The following is a 15,128-nucleotide window of genomic DNA, read 5'->3' on the forward strand; positions in this document are numbered from 1 at the left end:
TTTCTACCATTATTTCGAGTTAGGGTTTATGTTTAAAAATTTACCCATGAATAATAGGCATGTATTGTGTTGTTTGATGGTAGAATATGAATGTTTGAAGTTAGGATAACGATCTTTTCTAAGCGATTTTTAACGAAAACGAGCAAAACGGCATAATCGATAAAAAAACCTATTGTTCATAACTATGTGTTAGAGTGAGAATTTGATGTTGCCATAGAAGAGAAAAATGATCAGTAGGTCATTAAACATAAGAATAAGGGCTGAAATTAAATTTCCGAGCCTTGGGGCAAAATTGTAATTTTTTAAAAGTTAGGGAGCAAAAATGTAATTTTTGTATAATGTGATTTTTGAATTAAAAAAAATAGTTCGAGTATTAAATGAGCTAAATATGTTGTTATAGATCAAGAAAGGAGTGGAATCGACCTCGAACGGGGGAAGGAGAAAGTTTTGGACTAAATTGCAAAATTCCCATATTTTGCACCGAGGTAAGTTTGTATGTAAATAATACATTAATTTCATTTACATTCTTATATTTCAGCCTATTATATATATATATATATATATATCTATATATATATATATATATATATACTAGCTGATGTTGAAGTATAAATCGACTATTGGAAGAATAGAAATAAGTAATAGAGAGAGAGATCCCAGTTGAACTTTCGGAAAGATCGAATAAAATAGAGGGAGCGTAGCTAGGTCACATGTATGGTGCTGAGTGCACATCATGTGTACAAGAAAGCTACAAGATACTATGTAGTAGCTAGGTCACATGTGTGATACGGGATGTATCCCATGTAGACAAGAGAGCTACGTGAGAGATAAATGTAGCTAGGTCGCATGCGTGATTCCAAGTGAAGGACACCATGTAGACAAGAGAGCTATGAGACAAATCGGCTAGGTCGCATGAGTGGTACTAAGTGTTCACCATGTGTACAAGAGAGCCGAATTAAATGAAATACAATGGTGGGGCTGTGTGCTGAAACCATCAAGTATCGAGGATTAATCCGAATTGTTCAACGGGATGGCTTTGTGGTGACATTGTAGTCATGGGCCTATACTTGTGATGTATGAAATGTGGTGAAAATGATTTGTGATATATATATATATATATATATATATATATATATATAAGTTAAAATGAGGTTAGTACAAAGAATGTGTGAAAGAGTGAAATTAGCATTAAAACTGTTTTGGACAGTAGCAGTTATGTGATTTTTAAAAATCACCAAAAATAGACGGAATTTAATTAGAGTTTTAATGAGATTTTAAATTTAATCTTAATGAGTCTATTTTCGTATAAAAGAAACAGAGCAAGCAAAGGAATTCTATATTTTGAGATATTTACAATTGTGTGTGACTTGCTCAGGATGACTATGTGATCCCCTGTTCCAACTTTGAAAAATCATTAAATATTGTACAAAACAAATTAAGAAATACAGTTTATATTCCTAAATTCCTTATTGAGTCTAATTTTAAATGAAACAGGTTTCATGATTATTTGAATTGTTTACTAAGAGAAATTCAATTCGTAGTGAACAGAGGTCAGATCAGTTGAGCTGTGTAACAGGTGAAACTTTAACTAATAAACTGTACTAATTGGACAAACCAAAAATTCTAGAAAACAATTAGTAAGAATTTTTATGAGTCTAGATTCAGGGAAATTTTACGGATTTGAATTTTGAGTTTTGTAACTTGAGTTATGATTTATTTAGTGATCATGACACAGGAGGGACAGCTTGATCAAATCGGAGTAAATAGTAAAATTAAAATATGATATAATTGAGTTATGTTGTAAACATATTATATTCCTTATTTGTTATTTATATACTTACTTACTTACTAAGCTATAAGCTTACTTTCTTTTCTCTCCTTTGTCTTATAGTGTCATCCAGCTAGCACAGGAGTTAGAGATCGTTGAAGATCCGCCCGCACTATCAATATGCTTGGTATTCGAACTCAACATTTTGAAATATGGCATGTATAGCAGACTTAGTTATTCTGTTACGTGTCATAATTGTCTAGGTTTAAAATACTAATTATAGTATCCAACTAATCATTTTGTACGAAGCCTTTGAAATTGGTTTGTATTGTTAATGGCATATGTTATAATGATTCATGATCAAATTGCACGCCATATTTTTGTTGGGTTTTATTTAATAGTATATACTATAATTTGTTAATACCTCATACCCTGTTTCAGCGACGGATATGGGTAAGGGGTGTTACACAAGACTAATAACGTCTAATCCCTAGATTGAATAACCGATACTTTTCTCTAATTAACACTCTAGCATTGCACTAACTCGATCTATGGACCCCTTTATTAGGTTTCACCCTAATCCGGCAAAATCTTGTCACCCTATGTTTAGGCGCGCAATGAACTCGGCTTAATTATGACAAATGTACTCTTAGACAGGGTCTATTCCTCCTTTGAATAAGATCTTGTCTTAAATCAGTATCCTGGGATATCAAAACAAGAATTAAGAACACATAATTAAGAACAAGTTAAATATTTATCATAAGATTCAGAAAATAATAACAAGATTCGTCTTAGGTTTCATTCCCTTAGGTATTTAGGGGTTTTAGTTCATAAATAAGACAACATCTCAAAAGAATAAAGAATACAAAACATAAAGAAAACCCAAAACTCCTGAAGGGAAATTGAGGAGAGATCTTCAGTCTTGATGATGAATCCAGCTTCTAAGATGGATCAATCAGCTTCCTTGGAGTAATTCCTTACTCCTTATTCTCTGTGTCTTTTCTTCCTTCTCTAGGGTGTATTTATAGGCTTGGAATGGCTAAAAGCCTTCAAAATTAGCCTTTTCTGAACTGGACTCAACTTGGGCTCGGCAGGGACACGCCCATGGCACACGCCCTTGTTCGATTACTTTAGGCCATGTTCGAGCCTTCCAAATTGACACGGTCGTGTGGTCTGCCCATGTGAGGAGGTCTAGGCTGTGTTGATTTTGTACTTTGGCCTAGTTTCTCCGTTTTTGGCCCGTTTCTCGTTCCTTTCACTCTCTTATGCTCTCCTAAGTATAAAACATGAAATTAAAGCATTAGGAGCATCGAATTCACCAATTCTAATGGGAAATCATCCATAAAATGCATTAAACATGAGGTAAAAATATGTATAATTTATGGTTTATCAAATACCCCCATACTTAAGCATTTGCTTATCCTCAAACAAAATTCTCAACTCATAATCAAAATAAATTCTTCTCAACTTATAATTTCTATCGATAATATCTCACATTAATCCATAAGTAATCATACATTGAGAATTCAACTAAAAGAATATAAAAGTTCCAAACATTCCAAGTTGAGCATTTTATTCATGCAAACATAGGTGTCCCCCCTCATCTAAGTAATTACCTTTGATTCAGAATATCACAGAGTTTTACATCCTCACTAAAGATTCACTCAAATCACTCGAGCTGTTTAAGGACAATAAATGAAGCACTCAATAGTCAATAATGAAAAGTCATTACCATAGGCCTGCATGAAAATCAAATCTCCACCACAATAATTTAAGATGATACATCAATCAAAAGGTCTTTAGAGGGTTGTAATGAGGCTTGGTTAGGGGATATGGTCACAAGCTGAAAGAAAGGGTTAGAATCGAGGTTGAGTTGAAAAAATTGCCTAACTAGAAAAAGAGTTAAGCTTCTTCTCAGAATATGGAATTACTAATAAATATAAATAGTTTTTTTTTAAGAACTAGTTAAATAACATAGACTAACTATTAAGAACTAAACATAGCTAAGCAATCCATTCAACTCAAATTTCGACAAAAAATAGAGATTAATTTAGGGGATTTCAACAATAATGGGTTAAGGGTTAATATTAAGGGTAATACAAAGAATGGTTTGTTAGGCTCAAAGGGGTTTACTAGGGGTTACTCGTGGAGGTAAGCTTTTCATGGCATAAGTGGGTTAATCCTAAGTGCCTTAATCATTTTGACATATCAAATCAAATGGTGTGGTCTCGACATGCATAATCAAGAAAGTTCTAGAATAACAGTTCAATACTGACGCACGCAAAGGAATAATAGAAGTGAGCATGAAAGAATTAATAGATGCTCAAAAGGCTCAATAATCTCACAAAAATTATGGCTTTTTATTGTTAAAAACTTGTGAATTCCAAATCAAAGTAATACCTAAACTTTGGGGAAACATCCTAAGATTTTGAATTCTTAAAAATCAACTCATCATGCTTGATTCTCTAATATCTTAAAGTTTAAACAATCAATGCATAGTTGCATATGTTTTAATTCAACATATATCAATCAAAATCATAAATTAATTAAAAATTTATCCTAAATATGATATGAAAGTTTTTCAAGAGAACAAGGCAATCATTCAGGGATTTTTCTGATAATGAAAAAAATACCCCCCCCCCACACTTAAGATGTACATTGCCCTCAATGTACAAAGATAGACATTAAAGTAAAAAAAAAAAGATAGGGCGAGAAGTGAAACTTCCTGTATGATGAATTCCTCGAACTGGAGTTTTTGAAGAGTAATTGGTTCGAGAGTGGAGGAGGATACTCTGCCGGTCGTAGAGGTCCATTAATCCATAAGTCTTGCACCACAAGAATATTATATCTAGTGGTAGCTATGGTCGTGGTCGAGCAGGACATGGCTGTCGTGGAGAACCTTTCCCGGTGGAGTTTTAGTTCCCATGTGATGATGAGCTTAAGAGCTCGATATAACTGTGATAAAATCAGGAAATTTTTAGGGGATATTATGAAGAATAATTACTCATAAAGAAATAAACAAAATTAATAATTAAAAATAAAATTCTAAAATCTAACAAAAATAAAAAGTAGTTTTGATAAAAATTAACATAAAAACATAAAATTATAATTAAATGTTTTTAAACATCTTCATCGCTGGAAGGTTCACGAGGTGGGACTGGCGATGAGATGTGGAGGTGCTGAAAAATCTACTGTAGAGTAGCATCAATGTTGTTAAATCGTTGAAAACACAGTTGCTCGAATCGAATGAGGCGTTCAGAGATGTCAGCATATGAAGCCACCACATGAACTGGATGAGAGGGTAGTGGTAGTTGAGTCGGTGGGTCCTCATGCTGTGGGGGGACATCATCAAGAATGTCCTCGTAGGCCTCCTCCTCGGTAGATTGGGTGAGACGATACTGGGGAGGGTAGGTTCCTTGGCACCTCACGATCATCCTCATGCTAAGCATGCTCGAGATACTTTGTGGAGACATCTGGTCGATAAAGGTGAGGGATGATTCTTGGCCCGCGGTGTTGATAAGCCCGAAGTGTTGGGCCAGTCGAGTCACGTAGGGGCCGATGGAGATGACCCCCTTCTTATGCTGCTCCGTCTGGTGCTGAATTGCGAAGACGATGAAATAGGTAAGGTCGATGACGTGCCCATGCGACATGCACCGTAAGAAGTAGGCGTCGTGGGTGTTGACGATGCCAGTGCTCTCTCACCTCCCCATAATCGTGTGAGCTAAAATAGCGTGTAAGTACCTCAGGTGTGGTGGGAGAACTGATGCCTTGGAGCGGCTAGGATTGTAGGAGGCCGCACCAGGGGCCAAAGTGTGCCAGCACTTTGAAGGGGAGAAGTGTATGTGGCGACTGAGAGTGTCTAAATCATTCTCCTCCTTAAACTCCACGGTATATAAGCCTAGTGCAGCACCAAACTCTGGGACGCTTAGCTGGTGGATTAATCCGCCTAGACAAAACTGAACCGTGCCGGGATCATCGTAGTTTGTCATTACGGTCTGAAGATGGAATGTTGAGAATAGTTCCATTGTGAGCTCAAGGTATGTTGGCTCGATAATCCCAAATAATAGCTCCCAAGGGTCAGTGGTTAGGAGGGCTCAAATCGAATCAGCCAACTAAACTTGTTCTACAGCAGCCTAGTCGATGCAGCGGCCCGAATTAAAGGTCAGGCCCGAAGTATTTGGAACAGTTCTTCCTGAGGCCCTCGGGGGAACTGTAGGAGAGGGTGACGAATTTCCACAGTTGGACCAGCGAAAGAGGACTCTCCCTTCCTCTTCTTTGAAGTAGGTACGACGGTTTTCTTTCCTCTTGAAAACGACATTGTGTACCTGGAAGTGGAAACATCAATTCATCTTTTTGATGAGTGGACAATTTATAATATATAAAAGGAATGCGACTAAATTCGAAAAGGAAAATGCATAAATATATTCAGTAACAATTACTAAATTCAATTAAAACAATAAGTTCAATGACCCATTTCTTTGTGGCATGAGCATGGTGATATAAGTAAAAATGGCAAGGAATGGAATGCAAAATACTATATGAATGAAAAGAGATGTCAACACAATATTTATGATTATTTCAAGTATCCTAGCCATGAATATTCACTTCTAACTAATTAAATGAAGTGTAGGAATCATGTAGTGAGTAAGATTTTAAACATGAGAAAGATGATAACTTGTTTGTTAAATGAAACTTATGTGATTATCAATATGGAAATAACATGAAAAATATAGATTAATATGATAAATAGCATTATAAATCAGTGAAATAAAAGAAAAAGGAGTAAACAAATGCTAAGGGAAGAGATTGGGCGTCGAGAATGGAGTTGTACGCAGCGCACGGGCGTGGCAAGGAGGTCTTGTGAGCTTCCAGCGGCTAGGATTAGGGTTTTTAAATGGGGAAGAAAGTGAATAGTGCAGGGTATATATAGATTTTGGGCCACACGGCCATGGCACACGCCCGTGTTCCCCAATTTTTGCCCGTGTGTTTCGTGTTTTTCATATTTGGGCGCGTCTGAAATTTGTCCCACGCCCGTGTACCTTGGGCATGTGGGTTTACACGGCCGTTACGCACGATCGTGTCTAGCTTCGTTCGCTTCTCCCATGCCCGTGTGTGCAAGCCCCACGCCAGTGTTAATTTGACAGGTTCAACCACGGGTGTTAGACACGGGCGTGTCGCACGCCCGTGCTGTTTTGGCAGGCTTGTCCACGGCCATGTTAGGGAAATCCTTGCCTTATTTTCACACGGCTATAAGCACGCCCGTGTGCTTGGCCGTGTCTTTGTGGAAAACCTGTATTAAAGAGCTCCGTTAGTAAGTTAGATGTTGAAGACTAAATTTTGGAAGAAGTTAATACAGTTAGTGCTTGGGTTGCCTCCAGAGAAGGGCTTATTTATAGTCTAAGCTTGACTTACCTCTCCGTTGAATGATAATGGTGGTTCGAGGAGTTTATACTCCTCATTCCTACTATGAATCTGAAAATAAGGTTTTAAACGGGTATTTTTTACATTAAAAGTGCCGAACTTGGGATGACTCACCTCCACCGTACCAAATGGAAAAATACTGAGTACCGTAAGAGGGATTTCCTCATTCAATGTAGTAGTGACAATGTGGGGATCTGCGGCATCTAATAAGACTTTATCACCAACCTTAAGTTGATTTGGAAAGGTATTAGCCTCGTTCTGGTGTAGTTTCGGTTTGTCGTGTGTTCTCGGTTTATATGTAGTTTCGGTTTGTCGTGTGTTCTCGGTTTATGTGTTTGCCATTCATCTAGCTCCTCTATTTACAGCCTTCGTTCTTCATGAATAAAACCCCTACTGTTGTTTGAGAGTGGCTCATGTACTTTCTTCAGACTTATCTCCTGCAAAGTGGGTTGTATCATGTGGTTAGTTTTAATAGAATGGTTTAGACGATCACCTTTAATTTCCGATGTGTTGTCAGAATTACGAGCTTGAAGGGTGAGTGTTTCGTCTCCTACACAAAGCGTGAGCTCACCTATGCCAACATCAATAATTATTTTAGCGGTTGCTAAAAAGGGCATTCCTAGAATTAAAAGAGTATTGTTATCCTCCTCTCTGTCTAAAACAATGAAGTCAATAAGAAATATAAATTTATCAATTTTGACTAGCACATCTTCAATAATACCCCTAGGAAATCTTATAGTTTTATCTGCTAATTGAATGCTCATCCTAGTCTGTTTGGGTTTCCCGAGACCTAGTTGCTTCAATATTTTAAAAGGCATGACATTGATACTAGCCCCTAAATCAGCTAATGCATTATTAACATCTAAACTACCAATTAAGCAGGGAATCGTAAAACTCCCTGGATTAGTTTGTTCGGTAGCTTATTTTTTAGAATAGCTGAGCAAACTACGTTTAGCTCCACATGCGATGCCTCTTCTAACTTTCGCTTATTAGCTAAAAGCCCTTTTAAAAATTTCATTGCGTTTGGCATCTACAATAGAGCTTCAATAAACGGTAAGTTAATATGTAATTTTTTTAAGAGTTTAAGGAATTTACCAAATTGTTCATCTGAGCAGTCTTTCCTTATTGCGTTGGGGTATGTTACACGGGGTTTATATTCGACATTCACTGATTTGTTTGTATTTTGATCTACCTCACCTTAACCTTTTCTTACCACAGTTTCTTGCCGCAGTTCTGGTTCAGGCTCCACAAATCCTTCTTCATCTTAAGCATTAATCATGTTGAGCTGTTCCCTTGGGTTGGGTTCAATATTACTTAGCAAACTACCTTGTGGTCGTTCAGAGATTAGTTTGGAAAGCTGGCCTATCTGAGTTTCAAGCCCTTGGATCGACGCTTGTTGATTCTTAAGTGCTATCTTGGTGTTCTGGAATGAGTTTCTGACACCGTTATAAACATTGAGAGCATCTCTTCAAGCTTCGATTTCTTTTCCTGTTGGTAGGGTGGTTGCTGAAAACCCGGAGGATGTTGTGGTCTTTGATTTCCTTGGCCTTCCCACGAAAAATTGGGATGGTTCCTCCAACCTGCACTGTAAGTGTTAGTAAATGAATTGTTTTGAGGTCGAGGATTATTACCCATGTAGTTTAGTTACTCGTTATCCATGTTATGGCCATAAGGTTGGTATTCCGAATGGCTTGTTCCACCGCTACTTGCTTCGTACTACATTACTGGTGAACCTATGAAGAACTAAGAAAACCATCAATCTTTTTATTCAAGAGTTCTACCTGATTTGACAGCATCGTGACTGAATCGACGTTATAAACACCAACTGTTTTCCTTGGCTTTGTCCTCATGACTTTTCACTGATAGTTATTCACTGACATCTCCTCAATAAACTCATAGGCATCTTCAGGTGTTTTATTATTGATGGTTCCGTCAGTAGTTGCGTCAACCATTTGCCGAGTCGAAGGATTCAGACCATTGTGGAATGTTTGAACTTGGAGCCAAAGCGGTAACCCATGGTGAGGGCACATAGAGGGTTTCTAAATCCATCTACACAAGAGAAGAGATATCATTACGTAATTTAGTCGTTTTAGCTGGCAAAAAATATTTTAGTAAGAATTTTTCAATCATTTGTTCCCAAATAGTAATTGACCCTCATGGTAACGAGTTCAACCACTGTTTAGCTTTGTTCCTTAATGAAAAAGGGAATAACTGAAGATGAATGGCATCATCCGAAAGCCATTGATTTTAAATGTATCGCAAAATTCCAGAAAGTTTGCTAAGTGAGCGTTGGGATCTTCATCCTCCAAACCATCAAACTGAACAAATTGTTGTATCATCTGAATAGTGTTAGGTTTTAATTCAAAAGTATTTGCAGCTACAGCAGGTCTAACTATGCTAGATTCAGTTCCTGTTAAAGAAGGTTTAGCATAATCATACATAATGCGTGGAGTAGGATTTTGATTAGCCGCAATTGCAGGAGGTAGCTGATTGTCTTGGTTTTCAGCCATCTCTTCAATTAGGGGTTGAGTATCGTCTTCTTGCTCTTTCTCTGTGTACCGTAAGCTTTGCCTTATTTCTCTTTGATTTCTGCGAACTGTACGATTTATTTCTTCCTCAAAAAGTAATGGTCTTGACGGGTTTCTTCTAGTCATAAACTATAAAAACCTGCCAAGAGAAAGAAAAAGTAAGTTAATAAATAATAATAATAATAATATTAAATTAAATTTCAAGAAAAATAAATGGCTAAAGTAATAAAAATTGAGCGTTCCTAATATCTTAGATCCCCGGCAACGGCGCCAAAAACTTGATCGCGTGATTTCGTGATAGGTTTTAAAGATTTATAATTACTCGTTCTTGAACTAACTATTATTGCGATGTAGGCAAGTGTACCTATTGAACAGTAGCATAGTTTTAGCAAGACCAGATTGTCGAACCAAAAGGAACTAAAAGTACTAGTAATGACTGTCTTTTTATTATCTAGCCTAAGAATAAAGAGGTTTTGTTTTAATTAACTAATTATCTAAACTAAGAACTCACAAAGAAAAGAATTGGGGAATTCCTTTTGGGGAAAATAGATTGACTTAAGACAATACCTAAGGAGAAATCCACCTAGACTTTACTTATTATTCTGGCACCGAATCGGATGATTTATTCATTCAACTTGTTCCATAGAGATCCCTAAGTTATGTTATTATCCCTATTCAAGACTAATAACGTCTAATCCCTAGATTGAATAACCGAGACTTTTCTCTAATTAACACTCTAGGGTTGCATTAACTCGATCTATGGATCCCCTTATTAGGTTTCACCTTAATCCGGCAAAATCTTGTCACCCTATGTAACTCTGCTTAATTATGACAAATGTACTCTTAGATAGGGTCTATTCCTCCTCTGAATAAGATCTTGTCTTGAATCAGTATCCTGGGATATCAAAATAAGAATTAAGAACATATAATTAAGAACAAGTTAAATATTTATAATACGATTCAGAAAATAATAACAAGATTCGTCTTAGGTTTCATTCCCCTTAGGTATTTAAGGGTTTTAGTTCATAACTAAATAAGAAAACATCTCAGAAGAATAAAGAATACAAAACATAAAGAAAACCCAAAACTCCTGAAGGAAAATTGAGGAGAGATCTTCAGTCTTGATGATGAATCCGGCTTCTAAGATGGATTAATCGGCTTCCTTTGAGTAATTTCTTACTCCCTATTCTCCGTGTCCTTTTCTTCCTTCTCTAGGGTGTATTTATAGACTTTGGAATGCCTAAAAGCCCTCAAAATTAGCCTTTTCCGAACTGGACTCAACTTGGACTCGGCAGGGACATGCCCGTGGCACACACCCGTGTTCGATTACTTCAGGCCATGTTCAAGACTGCCAAATTGACACAGCTGTGTGGTCTTCCCGTGTGAGGAGGTCCAAGCCTTGTTGATTTCGTACTTTTGCCCATTTTCTCCGCTTTTGGCCCGTTTCTCATTCCTTTCGCTCTCTTATGCTCTCCTAAGTATAAAACATGAATTAGAGCATTAAGAGCATCGAATTCACCAATTCTAATGGGAAATCATCCATAAAATGCATTAAACATGGGGTAAAATATGTATAATTTACGGTTTATTAGGTACGTCAGTTCGATAATCGCAAAGATGAGGTCCCATAGATCGGTTGTCAGGAGTGCTCGTGCATCGTCAGCCAACTAGACTTGTTCAAGCGCGGTCCAGTCAATGAAGCGGCCCACACCTAAAGGCCGGGTCTGTACAATCTAAAACAATTCCTCCTGATTGCCTGGTGGAAATTGGAAGAAGGGGTGTCAGATTTTCGAAGTAGGGAATGAAGAAGATGATGCCCATTTCCGTTTTTTGGAAGTGGAGGCAGCAGTTCTCTTCCCACGTAAGCTTGACATGGTGTACTTTCTAGCAAAACCATTATTCTGTTTTGAGGATTGGATAAGGTAAAATGTAAACAAATTCAACAAGGAAAACGTCATAAATAATTTCAAGCACAACTACTAACACTAACAGACCTAACCAAAATAATAAATTTTTTGGCATAATGTCGTGGTATTAGTATGAAAATCAAAATGGCAAAGAGCTTGATGGAAATGTAAAAAGCATGAATGTATCACAATGCATGGATTATAATGGCAAAGAATAATACGCAAGTGAATATTGACTTAGAATACGTAAATGGGGCTTGAGAAATCATGAAGTAATAAAGACAAATGTCACATGAAACAAATGGTAGCTAATCTAACAATGGAACTTGAATGATAGCAAAATGGAAATAGTGTGGGATAAATGAAGATTAACATGATAATTAGCATTAGAAGTAAGTAAAATAAAAGAGAAAAGAGTAAACAAACCCTAAAAAGATGAGAATGGGCGTCGAAAATAGAGTTGGAGGCGGCGCATGGGCATGGTAGGAAGGCCGTGTTGACTTGCAGCGGCTAGGGTTAGGGATTTTGGGTGAAGAAGATGATGAATAGTGAAGGGTATTTATAGATTTTAGGGCACATGGCCAGGGGACACGCCTGTGTTCCCTAGTTCTTGCCCGTGTCATTCACGAATTTTGAATTTGGGCGCGTCTGACTTTTGGCCCACGCCTATTTTCCTTGGGCATGTGGGTGCACACGGTCGTGTCGCACGGCCGTGTCGCACGGCCGTGTCTATCTTTGTTCACTTCTCCCACGCCCATGTATACAGGCCCATGCCCGTGTTAATCTGACAAATTCGCCCAATATTGGTCGGCATGGGCGTGTTCCACGCCCGTGTTAATTTGATAGGTTCGACCAAGGTTTCCAGGCACGAGCATGTCGTATGCCCGTGTTGTTTTAGTGGGTTCACCCACGGCCATGTTGCACGGCCGCGGCGATTTATCATAGCCTATGCTGGGGAAAATCCTTGACCTGTTTTCACACGATCCTAAGCACGCTCGTGTTCTTGGCCGTGTCTATGTGGAGACCTGTATTCAAGAGCTCCATTAGTACGTTACGTGTTAAACACTAAAATTTAAAGAAGTTAATACAGTTAGTGCTCGGGTTGCCTCTCGAGAAGTGCTTATTTATAGTCTAAGCTCGACTTACCTCTCCATTGAATGGTCATGGTGGTTCGAGGAGTTTATACTCTTCATTCCTACTATGAATCTCATCAAAATAAGGTTTTAGGTGGTATTGTTTGCCTTAAAAGTACAGAACTTGGGATGACTTACCTCGACTGTACCGAATGGGAAAATGCTAAGTACTGTAACAGGGATTTCTTCATTTAGTTTAGTAGTGATAATGTAAGGATTTACGGCATCTAATAAAACTTTATCTCCAACCTTAAGTTGATTTGGAAAGGTATTGAGCTTGTTCTGACGTAGTTTTGGTTTATCGTATGTTCTCGATTTATGTGACCGCCATTCATCTAGCTCCTTGATTTGTAGCCTTCGTTCTTCATAAATAGGTCCTCTACTATTGCTTTAAAATGGCTCATGTATTTCCTTCAAACTCTTTTCCAGCAAAATAGGTTACACCATATTGTTAGTTTTAGTAAAATGGTTTAGACAATCACCTTCAAGTTTTGATGTGTTACTGGAATTGCAAGCTTGAAGGGTGATTGTTTTGTCTCCCACATGAAGTGTGAGCTCACCTATGCCAACATCAATAATCATTCTAGCAGTTGCTAAAAAGGGCCTTCCTAAAATCAAAGGAGTGTTGCTATCCTCCTCTATGTCTAGAACAACGAAGTCAACGGGTAATATAAATTTATAGATTTTAACTAGCACATCTTCAATAATACCCCTAGAAAATCTTATAGTTTTATCTGCTAATTGAATGCTCATCCTAGTCTGTTTGGGTTTCCCAAGACCTAGTTGTTTAAACATTTTGTAAGGCTTGACATTAATACTAGCCCCAAAATCAGCTAATGCATTATTAACATCTAAACTACCAATTAAGCAAGGAATTGTAGAACTCCCTGGATCTTTCAATTTGTTGTGTAGTTTATTCTGTAGAATAGCTGAGCAAACTGCGTTTAACATTACATGTGAAGCCTCGTCCAACTTCCGCTTATTTGCTAAAATCTCTTTTAAAAATTTCATTGCGTTTGGCATTTGCGATAGAGCTTTAATAAATGATAAGTTAATATGTAATTTTTTTAAGAGTTTAAGGAATGTACCAAATTGTTCGTCTGAGCGGTCTTTCCTTGTCGCATTAGGGTATGGCACACGAGATGTATATTCTGTACTTACCGGCTTGGGGTCATTTTGGCCGACCTCATTCTTACCTTTGCTTACCACCGTTTCTGGCCTTGGTTTTGCAACAAACCCTTCCTCATCTTGAATGGCAATTATGTTGAGTTGCTCCCTTGGGTTAGATTCAGTGTTGCTTGGCAGGCTACCTTGTGGTCGTTTGAAAATTAACTTAGCGAGCAATCTAATCTGAGTTTCGAGCCCCTGGATTGATGCTTGTTGATTTTTGAGTGTTGTCTTAGTATTCTGAAAATGAGTTTCTGACACCGAGATGAATTTGGTTAGAATCTCCTCAAGGTTCGACTTATTTTCTTATTGGTAAGGTGGTTGTTGAAATCCCAGAGGATGTTGTGGCCTTTGATTTCCTTGACCGCCTCACGAGAAATTGGGTTGGTTCCTCCAACATGCATCATAATTGTTACTATATGGGTTATTTTGAGATCGAGAATTGTTACCCATGTAATTTAACTGCTCATTGTCCATGTTATGGAAATAAGGTTGGTATTTTGAACTGCTTGATCCACCTCCACTTGCTTCACACTGCATTACTGGGTGAACCTGTGAAGAATTAAAAAATCATCAATTTTCTTATTCAAGAGTTCTACTTGATTAGAGAGCATGGTGACTAAATCGACGTTATAAACACCGGCTGTTTTCGTCAGCTTTGTTCTCATAACTTGCCACTGATAGTTAATCAATGACATCTCTTCTATAAACTCATAAGCATCTTCAGGTGTTTTATTATTTATGGTTCCGCTAGTAGCTGCATCAACCATTTGTCGAGTCGAAGGATTCAGGCCATTATGAAAAGTTCGAACCTGTAGCAAGAGTGGTAACCCATGGTGAGGGCATCGTCTCAAGAGATCCTTGTATCCCTCCCATGCATCATAGAGTGTCTCTAAACCCATCTGCACAAAAGAAGAGATATCATTATGTAATTTAGCCGTTTTAGCCGGTGGAAAATATGTTAATAAAAACTTTTCGGTTATTTATTCCCAAGTAGTAATTGAACCTCGTGGTAACGAGTTCAACCACTATTTAGCTTTGTTCCTCAACAAAAAAGGAAACAGCCGAAGACGTATGGCATCATCAAAAACTCCATTGATTTTAAAGGTATAGCAAAACTCTAGAAAATTTGCCAAGTGAGCATTGGGATCCTCGTCCTGCAAACCATCAAACTGCACAAACTGTTGTATCATTTGAATTGTGT

General features: G+C 37.7%; 1 non-coding gene across 1 annotated transcript; it reads left to right on the top strand.

The window, feature by feature from the left end:
- Positions 1–14,752: 14,752 nt before the first annotated feature.
- On the top strand, positions 14,753–14,858 carry LOC128287298 (small nucleolar RNA R71). The gene has a single exon (XR_008277997.1). It is a non-coding gene; the product is annotated as a small nucleolar RNA R71 (small nucleolar RNA).
- The last annotated feature ends 270 nt before the right edge of the window (positions 14,859–15,128 follow it).

Source organism: Gossypium arboreum, chromosome 13 (assembly GCF_025698485.1).
Source record: "Gossypium arboreum isolate Shixiya-1 chromosome 13, ASM2569848v2, whole genome shotgun sequence".
Classification (NCBI taxonomy): Eukaryota; Viridiplantae; Streptophyta; class Magnoliopsida; order Malvales; family Malvaceae; genus Gossypium; species Gossypium arboreum.